The sequence below is a fragment of the Cetorhinus maximus genome, chromosome 27, assembly GCF_964194155.1.
Source record: "Cetorhinus maximus chromosome 27, sCetMax3.hap1.1, whole genome shotgun sequence".
Taxonomy (NCBI): domain Eukaryota; kingdom Metazoa; phylum Chordata; class Chondrichthyes; order Lamniformes; family Cetorhinidae; genus Cetorhinus; species Cetorhinus maximus.
The window spans coordinates 11,769,690-11,785,629 of NC_135905.1; the positions used below are offsets into that span (position 1 = coordinate 11,769,690).

At 41.2% G+C, this 15,940-nt stretch overlaps 1 protein-coding gene across 3 annotated transcripts in view; it reads left to right on the forward strand.

Moving 5' to 3' along the window:
- Positions 1–15,940, forward strand: part of mapk8a (mitogen-activated protein kinase 8a) — a 485,513-nt gene that overhangs the window by 395,979 nt on the left and 73,594 nt on the right. For 2 of the 3 annotated variants that reach the window (XM_078530729.1, XM_078530727.1), the window contains exon 1: positions 351–371. The exons of the other annotated variant lie outside the window; for it this stretch is intronic. The gene's annotated coding sequence lies outside the window, so the exon portion shown is untranslated. Of the gene's footprint in view, positions 1–350; positions 372–15,940 lie in introns of those variants that run through there. 3 annotated transcript variants of the gene reach the window in all.

Sequence of the window (15,940 nt, forward strand, 5' to 3'; positions counted from 1 at the left end):
TCTCTCTTCCCCCTCCCCCCACACCCTCCTCCAATATTTACAGTCTCTTCCCTCCACGTGCTCTGTAGCTTGCCTGGGATGGGGGTGCCTCTGTTTTCTCCTCGTCCCCAAATATTGCAGACCACCCCCTCCCTTGGTTTCTCCTACCCCAGCCAACCCCCGCCACAGTTGCAATAAGAGAGGGGGGGGGGGAGGTTCACCAGGTATATAAAGAGCTCATATAGCTTCTGTCGCCGCAATTCGGTTCTTTTAATGAGTTGCAACATGTTTACTCTTTGTGGTAATTGTGCTCACTGGCCTCAATCCAGCCAGCCTTATGTTTTGGGGGCAGCAAATAGCTCTCTAGTCACAATTCAAGGACGAAGCAGGAGGTTTGCACAGTGATCGAATTGTTTTTGTTTATTTTTTAAAAAAAAAACCTATTCGTATATATTTCGGGCACTGTAACAACTTGGGATTTATCGAGCTTCTTTGCTGTTGCAATCTTGTTGCGAGTGTTGCCTTTCTGTCTCTGTCCTGACAGCCCCGTTCCTCTGGTTATTGGTGCCTCGATCTTCCATCCTGTTCTGGCCCCATCATTTTGAAGATGCTCTTTTGTCTGCTTTGAAAACACCCTGTCACCTGCAGTCTGACCAGAAGGTAAAAAGGAAACCTCCGGATTTCAGCAGCCTCTCCAATCCAAACATATTTTACAAGTTTATTCGAGCCTGGGTGTAAAATGCTAAAATGTCGACCCTCTGCCTCAACGAGAAGTGCTATTGTGTTTAAAAAAAAAGGTTTCGAATTAACGCCTGGTTATAATCCATAATTGCAGAGAAATCGCGGGCTCTCTCTCTCTTTAGCTTGCAGATATTTTAACGCTTGCAACAGATTTTGCGTGAAATCCGTTCTTGTTTGAGACGCGAATGGAAACTATTCATTGATAAAGGTCCTGGGCTGCTTAATTTAAACGTTGCACGGTTGAGATATCGATCGTATTTGCCATTCGAGCCTCTCTGTGCCACCCCCCCCCCCCTCGCTTCCCCATTCCTTTGTTCGCGGGTTTCTTCAGCATTGCATGCAAACAGCAACTTAGGTAGGGGAATTACATCTTAATTCTGGTTGTGTTGAGGTGGAATTGATAGATAAAAAAAAAAGATGGTTTATCCCAGAAGGTGGTAGTTGAGCTTTTGGCTGGTGTAAAATGCATTGTCGGTTTGGTCCTGTATTTTAATTGAGCTACGTTAGGATTCTGTGCTATATTTTTTACATTTGTTGTTTTAGAGAGCCAGTGGCCCAGAAATATTGCAGTTCTAAAGTTTAACGTTCAATTCCTTTTAAGGCAGATACAATTTGGCTGGTGACTTTAATTTTATGTATATTGTGATACCCTGTCCTGGGATTTTGATAGACCTTTTAACGTTGAAATGTGTAGCTATTAAATATCCTATCATAATGGTGACGGTTATGTTATCTATCCCCAAATTTTAAAAAAAAGTGCAAATCAGGAAATGTGGTTAAATTTAGTTTTTGTTTCATTCATTTTCTGCAAATTTATATTGACCACAAGTGCACAGATTTGTCACATCCTTTTTAATACAGGAAAGGTGACTGGCAACCTCTGTGTGAAATATTCGTTCCGTGAATATTTCCTGACTTACAGTATGTTTCAAACACCATCTGTCTCTTTTCAAAAAGCATGTTTATAGGTGTTGTCAAGTGCTCTTAATACAGCTTTTGTTTTTCCAAGGCGCCGTGGAATTGCACGCTGCACCACCAGTGTTGTTGTCTGGCTGCATGATTGCTGGAGGGAAGTCAGTTTTCCCATTTGTAAACAAAGCTTGCGTTTGAGGAATCGTTTAATATTACTGACTGGTAGAGCAGTTTCGGTAATAAACCCAATTTGAGGCCTTTTGGGGAGTGAGGGAAGAGGACCCATTTTAAAGATTTAATACCTGGCATTAAATGTTTGGTACAGAAGAATTTTTTTATCACAAACTGCTTACATTTGCACCTTGAGTGAATATGTTCTATTGTTTTTTTTACTGTCGTGATTTCACTTTCCTATGATAGCAAAAAAGTAATATGAGCTGTTCAAAACGTTGATCTTTCTGAATATTTTGAAATACTGCGATTTCATGTATAATGATCGGTAGAGACAAGAGGTTGTGATGACTTGAGGTGCTTGTAAACTAGTCTACCTTAAATTTTTCAACAGAAGCAGATTGGTACGTTTTTCTTATCTGACTGGTCTGTGGATAGGCGGGGTGTGACATTTTTGCACTTGTGTAGAATTTTTTGCATTAGTTTCATGAAGCAATACCAATGTAGCACTACAGCTTTTAAAGGAAAAGAATTATTCTTTGAGATACAATAGCTTGAATTTTTTTTATCCATTCATGGGATGTGGGTTTCGCTGGCTGGGCCAGCATTTATTGCCCATCCCTAGTTGCCCTTGAGAAGGTGGTGGTGAGCTGCCTTCTTGCACCGCTGCAGTCCATGTGGTGTAGGTACATCCACAGTGCTGTTGGGGAAGGGAGTTTCAGGATTTAGGAACAGCGATATATTTCCAAGTCAGGATGGTGAGTGACTTGGAGGGGAACTTCCAGATGGTGGTGTTCCCAATTATCTGCTGCCTTTGTCCTTCTAGATGGTAGTGGTCATGGGTTTGGAATGTGCTGTCTAAGGAGCCTTGATTAATTCCTGCAGTGCATCTTGTAGATGGTACACACTGCTGCTATTGTGTGTCGGTGATGGAGGGAGTGAATGTTTGTGGATGTGGTGCCAATCAAGCGGGCTGCTTTGTCCTGGATGGTGTCAAGCTTCTTGAGTGTTGTGGGAGCTGCACTCATCCAGGCAAGTGGGGAGTATTCCATCACACTCCTGACTTGTGCCTTGTAGATGGTGGACAGGTTTTGAGGAGCCAGGAGGTGGGTTACTTGTTGCAGGATTCCTAATCTCTGACCTGTTCTTGTAGCCACGGCATTTATATGGCTAGTCCAGTTCAGTTTCTGGTCAACGGTAACCCCTAGGATTTTGATACTGGGGGAATCAGTGAAAGTAATGCCATTGAACATCAAGGGGTGACGGTTGGATTCTCTCTTGTTGGAGATAGTCATTGCCTGGCACTTGTGTGGCGCGAATGTTACTTGCCACTTGTTAGCCCAAGCCTGGATATTGTCCAGGTCTTGCTGCATTTGGACATGGACTTGTTCAGTATCTGAGGAGTCGCGAATAGTGCTGAATATCGTGCAATCATCAGCGAACAATCTCACTTCTGACCTTATGATGAAAGGATGGTCATTGATGAAGCAGCTGAAGATGGTTGGGCCAAGGAGACTACAGTGAGGAGCCCCTGCAGTGATGTCCTGGAGCTGAGATGACTGACCTCCAACAACCACAATCATCTTCCTTTGTGCTAGGTATGACTCCAATTAGTGGAGAGTTTCCCCCCTGATTCCCATTGACTCCAGTTTTACTGGGGCTCCTTGATGCCACACTCTGTCAAATGCGGCCATGCTGTGAAGGGCAGTCACTCTCACCTCACCACTGGAGTTCAGCTCTTTTGTCCATGTTTGAATCAAGGCTGTACTGAGGTCAGGAGCTGAGTGGCCTTGGCAGAACCCAAACTGGGTGTCAGTGAGCAGGTTATTGCTAAGCAAGTGCCGCTTGATAGCACTATTGATGACCCCCTCCATTACTTTACTGATGATGGAGAGTAGACTGATGGGGCGGTAATTGGCCGGGTTGGATTTGTCCTGCTTTTTGTGTATAGGACATACCTGGGCAATTTTCCACATAGCTGGGTACATGCCAGTGTTGTAGCCGGACTGGAACAGCTTGGTTAGAGGCGAGGCAAGTTCTGGAGCACAAGTCTTCAGTACTATTGCTGGAATATTGTCAGGGCCCAATGCCTTCAGCTGTTTCTTGATATCAGGTGGAGTGAATCGAATTGGCTGAAGCCTAGCATCTGTGATGCTGGGGTCCTCTGGAGGAGGCTGAGTTGGATCATCCACTCGACACTTCTGGCTGAAGATTGTAGCATTACAATGCCAGCGATATCTTTTTGCACTGATGTGCTGGGTTCCTCCATCGTTGAGGATGGGGATATTTGTGGAGCCTCTTCCTCCAGTGAGTTGTTTAGTTGTCCACCACCATTCACGACTGGATGTGGCAGGACTGCAGAGCTTAGATCTGATCTGTTGGTTATGGGATCTCTTAGCCCTGTTTATCACTTGCTGCTTATGCTGTTTGGCACGCAAGTTGCTCTGTGTTATAGCTTCACCAGGTTGACAGCTCATTTTTAGGCTGCTGCTCCTGGCATGCCCCCCTGCACTCTTCATTGTTGATCCCCTGGCTTGACGGTTATGGTAGAGTGAGGAATATGCCGGGCCACGAGATTACAGATTGTGTTTGAGTACAACTCTGCTGTTGATGGCCCTCAGTGCCTCATGGATGCCCAGTCTTGAGTTGCTAGACCTGTTCGAAATCTATCCCATTAGCACTGTGGTAGTGCCACACAACACGATGGAGGGTATCCTCAATGTGAATGGGGGACTTGGTCTCCACGATAACTGTGCGGTCTTCACTCCTACCGATACTGTCATGGACAGATGGATCTGCGGCAGGTAGGTTGGTGAGGATGAGCTCAAGTATGTTTTTCTGTATGCGTCTCTGGATTACTAGTCCAGCGACAATACCACTACGCCATTGCCTCCCCCTATTAAAGGTTGATAAATGATTAAGTGATTGATTTTGGCAGGAAGAATATGGAGCAACAGTATAAAATAAAGGGAGAACTCTAAAGGAGGTGCAGGGACAAAGGGAACTCGGTGTATATGCACGGAGGTCATTGAAGATGGCAGGGCATGTTGAGAGAGCAGTTAATAAAACATTTAGTATCTTAGGTTTTATTAATAGGGGCATTGAGTACAAGAGTAAGGAGGTCATGTTGAACTTTTATAAGACACTGTTTAGGCCTCATCCGGAGAACTGCGTCCAGTTCTGGGTGCCATACTTGAGGAGGGGTGTGAAGGCATTGGTGGGAGTACAGAATGATTCTGGGGTAAAGAACTGTAGCTATGAGGATAGATTGGAGAGGTTGGGACTGATTTTGTTGGAGAAAAGAAGGCTGAGAGGAGATTTGATCGAAGTATTCAAGATTCTGAGGGGTATGGACAGGGTAGATAGTGAAAAACTGTTCCCACTCAAGAGTACATCAAGAACTAGGGGGTTACAGGTTGTGGAAAAAGAAGTAAAAGTGAGGTGAGGAAAAAAAAAATTTCACCCAGAGGGTGGTTTGAGTCTGGAATGAACTTCATGGGAGGGTGTTGGAGGCAGGTTCGATCGAGGTATTCCAAAGGGAGTTGAATTGCTATCTGAAAAGAGAGAATGTGCAAGGTTACGGAGATAAAGCGGGGGAGTGGGACTAGATAGAATACTCTTTCAGAGAGCCAGTGTAGATTCGATGGGCTAAATGGCCTCCTTCTGCACTAATGATTCTGTGAATGTAGGAAAATGGCCATAAAAGTGTAAGTTTTCAGTTTATGTTTAAAGGCTGCATCGAAGATGCTGATCAACATTAAGAATGTGCCTCATAAACTCATAATCATGCTTAAAATGTATCTTTCGAGAATACAGGGCTACTTTGCAGCCTACTTGCTTTCCATTTTTTTTTTGAAACTGGGCCATTGAACTTTGTAAGCAAATAAGGTACAAAAATGTTGTGGAATAGGAGCTTTGCTGCCTGCGCCTATAAATGTGAAACATATGAATAAAGCACTTAATTGTTCAAGAAAGGGCTTGCCTGGTTTTTGGCTGCCTTTCACCTGGAGTAAGCTCATATACGTTAGTGTAGAGTTTGACTATTTAGAAGAGGAACCCATCTTCATCGTTTCGATTGAAACTTGTTCAGGAGCAAGTTGTGTTCCTTATTCATATTACATTGACTTTTATATTAATGATATAGCTTGTGTATTTATTTTGTTTCTGTCCTTGATGTATAGCTTTGGTATTCAACAAAAAAATTCAGCTATTTTAGTATTTAAGATATGAAGCCATTTTGAAGACTTAATGACGGTCTGCTTTCCTACTTTGTAGTACATTAGTAGAATCAACCAACCAATCAGTTCTACATGGACTTGGAAACATGTTGATCAGATGGTTCAAAGAATATTTTGGTATTTGAAATGAGTTTTGTGTGGTTGATCAGCCTCTGAGCATACACTAGTCTGTGTTATCTATCTATTCTAATCTTGTGGCTTTCTGTTGGTTAACAATTGCTTCTGGGTTGTCGAATAGTATACTGAAGCCAGTTGGCAAGCATTGCAGGCAGTAGATTAGTATTGGCCCGTTGACAGTGTGGTTGATAGTGAGGAAGAAAGCTGTTCACTGCAGGAAGACATCTGTGGTCAGGTAGACAAAATTGGCAAATGGAATTCAGTGTGGAGAAGTGTGAGGTTATGCATTTGGGCAAGGGAATGCGTGATAAACGGTAGGATACTGAGAAACGTAGGGGAGCAGAGGGATGTTGAAGTGAATGTCCACAGATCCCCCCCCCCCCCCCAACCAGTGAGGAGCAGGACAGTAGATAAAGTTTCCCGTATGCCTTCTGAACCACCTTATTAGCTGAGGTATAGAGTACAGGAGCAAGGAGGTTATGCTAGAACTGTATAAAACACTAGGCCACAGCAAGAGTACAGTGTGTAGTTATGGTCACTACGTTATGGGAAGCATGTGATCGCACATCACACAATATGATATTGCCAGGATTGGAAAATTTTAACCGTAAGGATTAATTAGATAGGCTGGTGTTCTCTTTAGAATAAAGGAGGTTGAGAGGAGATTTAATTGAGGGGTATAAAATTGAGGGGGCCAGATAGAGTGGATAGAAAGGGCCTATTTTCCTGACCAGAGAGATCATTGGTGCAGAGTCATAAATTTAAAGTAATTGGTAGAAGTAATTGATAGAGGGAAGTTGAGAGGAAATGTTTTCATCCAGAGGAAGATCTGGAACTTGCTGCCTGAAAAGGTACTAGAGACAGAATCCCTGATCACATTTAAGGAGTACTCAGATAGGCACTTGGAAGTGCCGCAAGGCAGCAGACCTAGACTTGGAAAGGGGGATCAGGCTGGATAACTCATTCAGCCAGCACGGAGACAATGGACCAAATGGCCTCTTTCTGTGCCTTAAATGTCTATGATTCTATGACAGATGATATAATTTGTGATGCACTGTTGCCATTTGGTGAATTGCGGCCAGATTGATTCACGTATAATAAAGGCTGGCATCGCTATATTTAGGGGCCCAAACGAGAGATCACGTTTTAGCAGAAAAAATTTGTAGGCTGATTCTTCTGTCCCAGCATAGATATTGTTGAAGACGACAGGAAATAATGGACAAGGGGTGTATGAATTCCTTGGTTTGCTTTTGTGGAAATGCTGTTGCAGTGAGCATTGGCCCCAAATAACTATGTATCTTAGTAAAAAAGTGTGCTTAAGATCTTATTTGCTTCCAGTTTGAAGGAGGAGAAGATTGTTTAATGCAGGACTATGATGACCTATTTATGTAGGCAACGGAGAATACAGGGAAGTGTAGGGGAGCAAATAGTGTTTCAGCCCTGGCTCAGCTGGTTAGCACTTTCACCTCTGAGTCAGACAATTGTGGGTTCAAGTCACACTCCAGGACCTGAACATAAACCTAGGCTGACACTTCAGTGCAGCACTGAGGGAGTACTGTACTGTCACAAAAACAGAATATCTGGTTATCACATTGCTTTTTGTGGGAGCTTGCTGTGTGCAAATTGGCTGCTGCATTTCCTACTTGCAACAGTGACTACAATTCAAAAGTACATCATTGGCTTTAAACCGTGGTGGTCATGAAAAGTGCTATATTAATGCAAGTCTTTATTTTCTTTAACAGCGATCACAACATAGTAAGGTTTAAAATAACAGTTGAGAGAGACATAAGTAAGCCAGAGATCATACACAGATTTGGAAAAAAGCTGAGGGGTTTAAGGTGGAATGAGAGAAGATAAACTGGAATTAAAAAAATGACAACAGCAATGTGAAATATTTTAGAAAGTTTACCAATAGAGTCCAGAAGAAATATAAATTCTGCTTAAAAAAACAAATTAGCCAGTAATGAGACACATGGAATAAAGAATAAAGATATGGGTAAATTTGAAACTAAAGTAAACGACATATATTAAATACACAGAATAAAGGAGAGGATGATAAAAGATTATGAAAAGGTTTAGAAGTAAGTTTTTAAAAAAGGCAGAAAGAAATGATAAAATGAAATCACCAAGGAATACAAATATGAGTAGCAAGGTTTTCCATAGACACAAATGACAAAAGGACAATTTAAGATTGGGATAGGACCACTAAGGGATGCACAAAATAAATTCACATGCTGATAGTGAAATGACAATATTGAATAGTTACTTTGCCTCAGTTTTTAACAAGGCAGACTGACCAGGTGGATATGACATTACAAGAAGCGTTCTAAAAGGATATCAAGACATTTTAAGATAGATAGAAAGGAGATAATTGATATGCTAGGGAAATTTATTTATAAAAAAGAGTACCAGAGGATTAGCAGGTAGATAAAGGTATTTCTATATTTATTTAAAAGTATTTCTATATTTCATAAAAGATATGGCACATATCAGTTGAAGGAAAGATTTTACAACCTTTACTCAAAGATGCAATAGACAAACATTGAGAAAGTGAAAATAAAATTAATAGTCAGCACGGATTTCAACAACATTGAACAACATTGTTGAATTCTTTGAAGAAGTAACAAAGGCTTGACAAGACTAATGCAAGGAATGTAATATACATGGATTTTCAAAAAGCTTTCACTAACATACCACATAATGGACACATGACAAAGGTCAGAATATATGGATCTAGGGGATAAATAGCAGAATGGATAGCAAACTGGCTGCAAAATAGAAAATAGTAGAGGTTAATGGTAGTTACTCTGACTGCTGGAAGATGGGAAGTGGTGTTCCACAGGAATTGCTGGGACCACTGCTGGTTCACCATTTACATAATTATTTGGACTTGGGAGCCATAAGTACCATATCACAATTTGTAAATGACACCAAATTGGGGGAGGGAGGGTCAGGGTGTGGTGGGAAATTATATAGTTAATACTGAGGGTACTGCGTCAAAGTACATTTTGAGTTTGTTAATCTGTAATTGGCAAATTAATTTCAGTATTGTTAAGTGTGAGATAGTGCAGCATAGTGGAAGAATAAGGAGATCATATACTCATTGGAAAATAAAAGTCTGAATGGATTAGAGGTGAAGAGGGATCTATGGCTGCAGATCATTAAACAAAAACACAAATCATTAAAAGTAGGTTAACAAAACCATATGAAGTGTAAGCAAAGCACAGGAATCATTTCTAGAGGAATAGAATTGAAGAGTAGAGAGGTTATGTTAAACTTGTATAGAACCTTGATTAGACCACACTTGGAATACTGTGCACAGTTCTGATCTCCATATTACAAAAGGGATGTAGATGCACTGGAGAAAGTGCAGAAAAGATGATAGCAAGCTGAGAGTTATAGAGTCATTACGGCACAGAATGACTCCAATTGGCTGATCAAGTCCATTTTGGAAATATGAAGAAAGACTGAACAGAATGTTGTCTCTAGAAAAGCTAAAGGTCATTAAAATTAAGAGGTCTTTTAAATTATGAAGGAGCTGACGGGAAGATATTTCCACTTGTGGAGAAGTCCAAAATTATGGGTCGTAAATCTAAAATAATCGCTAATAAATTCAATAAGGAATTCAAGAAAAACTTATTTTCTCAGAGAATGGTGCAAATGTGAAACTCTCTCCTACATGGAGTGCTTGAGGTGAATACCACAGATGCACTTAAGGGAAAGTTAATCAGGGAGAAAGCTTAGAAGGATATGCTGATAGGAGGAGGCTTGTGTGGAGTATAAACACTGGAATATACCTATCAAGCTAAACTAACCTGTGTCTGTGATGTAAATGTTACTGATCTGTACCCGTAAAGTTGCGGAGTTATTAAATGAATAGAATTGAATAGATTTTGAAAACACTGAAACCTACTTTAATAAATTTTGCATGTAGGACAGTGTGTGAGGCATGAACCTGGCAATTATAGAGCCAGTGAGCTTAATTTCTGTCATGAGGAAAATACTTAATTGCATTATGTGGGATACTATCAGTTCTCAATTAAAAGACAGGAAGTCCATACAGTGTAGTCAGCATGGATTTAGAAGTGACAGGTGATGCTTCTGTAATCTCCCAGAATTATTTTGTGACAGTAACTGAACCAGTGGATGTGTGCTGGTCATTGAACCTAATTTTCAGAAGGCATTTAATGCAAATTAGGATTTGTGGAATTAATGACACATTAGTGAGCTGGATTGAAAATCTAGTTTGGCAGTGGGGCACAGAAGGTGTTAATAAATGGGACTAAAGCTGCTACCTGGGAGCAGTAACTTTTGGATTTCCATAGACATATAATTTGGGTCCCTTACTGTTATGAACATGGGAACAATGACATACAGTACGGAAGATAGAAATGATTTGAGAGGATTCATAGTGCAGGTCTGTAAAATGGCCAAATTAATACAGATGGTTATGTTATGATTCTAGGTTTAATGTTCAGAACCTTGAATCAAGATGCAAGATTAGAGACTATTTTCCTCTGCCTTGTGCCCCCATAAAGGAGTGGAACTGTGAAACAGATCCCAGCAAGTGCCTTTGGTTCCATGTTGAACAACTTCAAGTAAAACAGAGCTAAGAAACATCTATTTGGAATGGGGTTTGCAGGTTATCAGATCAAGAGAACCTAGAATGATCAAATACATCGAAGTGGTATTTGTGCTATTGGAACGGGTGTGAGGCCATTTATGGAAACCGAGATTGAATAATTTTGAAATGAAAACAGAAAGTGCTGGAAGGTTCAGCAGGCCTGGCAGGAACTGAGTTCAAAGGAAGAGTCATATTGGATTCAACGTTAACTCTGTTTCTCTCTCCACAGATGCTGCCTGAACTGCTGAGTTTTTCCAGCACTTTTTGTTTTTATTTCAGATTTCCAGCATCTGCAGTATTTTGCTTTTAATCTTATTGAATAATATTGATGTGGAGCTATTTGAGTGTTCTAAAAGTTTGCTTCATTACCTTTGGGGATAGGGATTATTTATGCAGCCCTTCCCCCTCAAATGGTTAAATAGCTGGGGTAGGGTGCACAATGGGGTAGACAACATTGATGTGTAAACTTGGGGAAACTTGATGGGTTGAAAGACCTACTTCACTGATTGCTTCACTATGTTAATAGAAAGAAGGCACGCTCTTGTACCACCTAAAAAATATGGCAGTCAAGCCAGAGTTGCTTTAGGTAGTCTGTCATGCATCACCCTGGTTATCAGCCATATCAATATTTAACTGTTCTGTTTTCATCTGAATATATTTTTGTCCACTAAAATTATAGTTCAAAATACTGTTGTGGAAAATGTTTGTCATAAGTTTTAAATTTCTGTTGCTGACCCATCTTTACTCAGTACTTAAGATTTATTTTCCCATGTTTGGTTAAGCAAACTGTTATGTCTGGTTTTGAGATGATGTCCACAATAACTATTCTATGACAGGCGGTGTAGTGTGCTTGCTTTTGGTGTGCAACGTAATGGTGTAATCTCACTCTTGTACTGATACTTTTACTTAACCTTGGTATGTTTCAACTACATTACTCACCCACATTTTGTCAAAGTGAACTGTTTTATAGGAACTTACCTATTAAACTTTGGCACTTTTTCGGCAAAGGACATTTTGATTTGTTAAAATTAGTCTTTCCATTTTTAAAAAATTGGTCTCCCCCTTTCACATTCTGCCCTAGCATCCCACACCATTTTACAACCACACTCATAAGCCATTGCCATTTTGTGTCTTTTGCTTGGTGACTGTGATTCATATTGACTTCTGAGGATTTTTTTCTCTGCAGTGTTCTGCACAGGACTTCCTCGCCCTCTTGGGGCAGCTGAAATCAGATTTGCCATATTGCGGTTGTCAACCTGTGTGTTACCACACCGTCCTCCTGTACCAACAGCTACTTCAGTGTTTTTAAGGTTATGGGTTTTGTCTTTTATTGGAAAACTTCCTCACCTTGACTGATAATATATCAGTTCAGATCAATGTTCTATTTTATAGAGCAGACTAGGGGCTAATTAGGGGCTAGATTTCTTATGTGAGAAAGAGATTTAGGTAGCACTAGGTCATAGTTCCTTCACCTTTTATTACATTAATTGAAGTAAAGTAGATATATTTTTCAGTATATAAACACTACCTGTTGCCAGCTATTGTGCAAGTCTCAAAACATTTTATGTTGATAATATCTCAACTTTCACTTGTTCTTGTCTGTTCTCTCCACCAGTCTGTTTCTAATCCATCAGAACCTTTATGTTCTTGGAACATTGACACTTTTCCTCCTCACTCTAAGGGCACTATGTGTTCCTCTACCCAGGAACTTGGCATCACAGGGATACCATAATTATTCAGTATTAATGCAGTAGCCATTTGTTATAATTTACTTTACTTCATTATGACCACTGGATAATATTTAGGATTTTCATTAACAGAAACCACATAAAATATTTACATTTACCGAAGGCAATGAAAAATTGTAGAGGAACTGTCTAATTGGCAATGTCTTTTGCATAACTTTTCTTTTTCTCAAACCTACTCTTGTATTATCATGTCATCTTGATTTCAATCTTTTATTCCTTCAACTAGTACATTGTATTTGCATAATGTACATTATTTGGGAAATATGGCTTTGACAGCTAATTGAAATACAGAGAAGAGTTAATAAATTTCATGCATTGGATTTGGAAAATATGCAATTGGACTGTTACTTATTGGGTGAATATTGTGCTCATTGTAATAAGTTGTTATGTAAATGGGGAGAGGGGGTATTAAGTGATGGATTTTTGTCAGAGGTGGGGAGTGCACTTATTGTAGATTGGTCAAGTGACTTCAAAGACCTTTGAACGCCACTGTTTCTCTTTACACCTTCAACATTGGTGAGAAGGATACTGGCGACAGCAGGACAGAATGCTGTTTGCTGGTATGAGTGGAATTAATGAACCTGCGAGAAATGAAGATTCCAAGCAATCTCCAGTTCCTCCCACCTGGCTAGCCTAAGCTGGTATCTAGCAAACCAAATAAGTGCAAAACGTGAAAAGAAATGAATGAATTGTCAACCAAAGAACCCCAGAGTTTTGGCCAGCTGACTTAAATGGAGAAAAGTGACTCAATGTACAAGTATCACCTTGGGTTAAGAGCACATACCTTTGATTAGAGAGATTAGCTGCATTTCTTTAAAACAGCTAAGCATCTTCAATCCTCAACAGGATTTGCATATGCTCAGCAATAAATCGCAAGTCCACTTTCACTAATGTAAGCTGCGTTTATACTATAGTGGCACGAATAATGTTGGCTCCTTTGTCCACTCAGAGCCGGCTGAAAACCAGAGATAAACTTAACAGTTCTTGGTCGGTTAGTGGGCAGAGCAGCACTTCCATATACGTTTATAGAAATGATCTTCCTGCCTGTGTGCCTTAGTAAATTGTGGCTAGTTTGCATTTTCAGCCAACGGTGAAAGCTGGAGCCAGTAGCAAGGGCCTTTAGACAATCTAGAAGTAGCTATAAGTTCAGACCGCTCACGGTAGCTTCAGTTAAGTGTGGAACGTTGAAAAGCCCGCGATACAATGGCCTTTATTAAATGTTTGCACTTAACTTGCAATTCAAAGTGTCAGAATGGATCCTGAGATTTTAAGATTTGATGGCGGGTCTTAAAATAATTTGTGTTTCGTAGTCACTTCATTCAGAGGATTTTCAAGATGAGAGCGTCACCACTCCCACACTTAGTTTATTTTTATGCCTCTATTTTACACCTAATTTCAGTGATGCAAGTAATTTGTTCCCCTATCTGAGTGAAGTGCTTGTTTAGGCATGCATGCTTTTGTTTGGGCCAAAAAATGGCCTGTCTTAATTTTTTTTGCGGCGGGGGTGATGTTTTTACTTTGCACTGACAGCATGAAGTGAAGATCACTTGCTAAGAATAAATCCTCAACGTTTCATGTTATGCTAACAGGATTTGTGTGTGAAATTTCAAAATTATATCATTTGCAACATTTTAGTTTGAAATTTCAGCTTTTGAGTATGAAATTAAAGTTAAATATCCTTACTCGAGGGAAACTGTCACTTTCTTATATGTCCTCTTAACTACTAGTAATATACTTGCAGGTATTACTTTGAAGCAGGTTCATCACAGTTGATAACTGCTGTTTATAAACTTAGAGCAGTTTCCTAAAGTGGTGGTCGTGACCCCCCAGTGGGCTCATGAGATGAGATTATGGGGGCGTGAGCTCCAAGGCAGCGGTGGCTGCTGTGGAAGTCTGACTGATTTGTTAACAGCTGCAAGGCCCCTCTCCACTTGCCTGCATGAATGTAGCTCCAACAACACTCAAGAAGCTTGATACCATGCAGGGCAAAGCAATCTGTTTGATTGGCACCCCATCCACAAATATTCACTCCCTCCACCACCAATGCACAGTGGCAGCAGTGTGTACCATCTACAAGATGCACTGCAAGAACCCAGCACCTTCCAAACCCTTGACCACTACCATCTAGAAGGACAAGGGCAGCAGACACATGGAAACACCACCACCTGGAAGTTCCCCTCCAAGCCACTCACCATCCTGACTTGGAAATATATCGGCCGTTCCTTTACTGTCGCTGGGCCAAAATCCTGAAGCGCTCTCCCTAACAGCACTGTGGGTGTACATATACCATGTGGACTGCAGCGGTTCAAGAAGGCAACTCAGTACCACCCTCTCATGGGCAATTAAGGATGGGCAGTAAATGCTGGCCCCATGAATGAATAAAAAACCCTCTTTTTTTTAATGGTGGGCGTGGCCGATCTGACCAATGTTTGAAGCCTGATTCTCGCTCCCAAAAAAAAGCCAGTGAAAAGAGATGTTTTTTTAAAAACCCCTGAAGATTAGACACTTTCCCCACCTGCTTTCACAAGCTCCCCCCCTCGCCCCCCCCGGCTGATCTCACAGCTCCCACTGAGGGGGCACTGCAATTTTGAAGCCTCGAAATGGGGTCGCAGTGGGAAACAGTTTGGGAAGCACTGATGCAGAGGGGTTCTAAGCACGTTCTTTTTCGTCAGTCATTTCTAATTTTGCTTCTTAAACGGGTTCGAATGTGGGTTTGGTTCCATGAGTGCTGACTGTCTTCTGAAGGCTACCCCATCCTTCCCATGTGAACTTAGTGCTGGCAGAATATTCAACCATATTTAATTTGAGCCAGCTACTGTCCATCCATGCACATTCCAATGGGAGCCACGACTGGGGACTTGGACAGGTTTTCTCTTTAGCTGAGATAACTTGGCACAGGCCAGGAATCCAGTGTGGGATCTTGTGTTGGGTGTGTATAACTGGGTTATAGTTTGCAAGATGCTCTATCACACCAAGAACAAAGCTTAGCCTTTGAGCATCAGCCCTCCTGTGTCGCGGAATGTCCAAAAGCTGAGAAGGTGGAGTGGGAGTCGTTTTTCAGGGCACAAGGGAAAGAAGATGTGGGGTGGGCCTGGAAGCTGGGTTGCAGGCACGGATTTATGGTCAGCCGCAGGTGAGTGAGCCTGAGTTTCAAAATGACTTATCAAGGGGTTAGCAAACAAAACGCACAATCATTTTTTGCGGAGTAGTTTTGTAGTCAGTGACCACTTCCGGGCTATATAGCCGCATGTAATCTGCAGTAATGTTTACGTTTGCCGGTTGGTCACTTTGCACATGTTGTTCAAGAGTTCGGAATTGTGAGGTAAACTGTAAATTTGCCGTGTGCAGGCAGCCCTTTGCACAGAAGACTTCTTGCAGCTTAACGGGTGCTTAAGATATAGGTCGTTTTC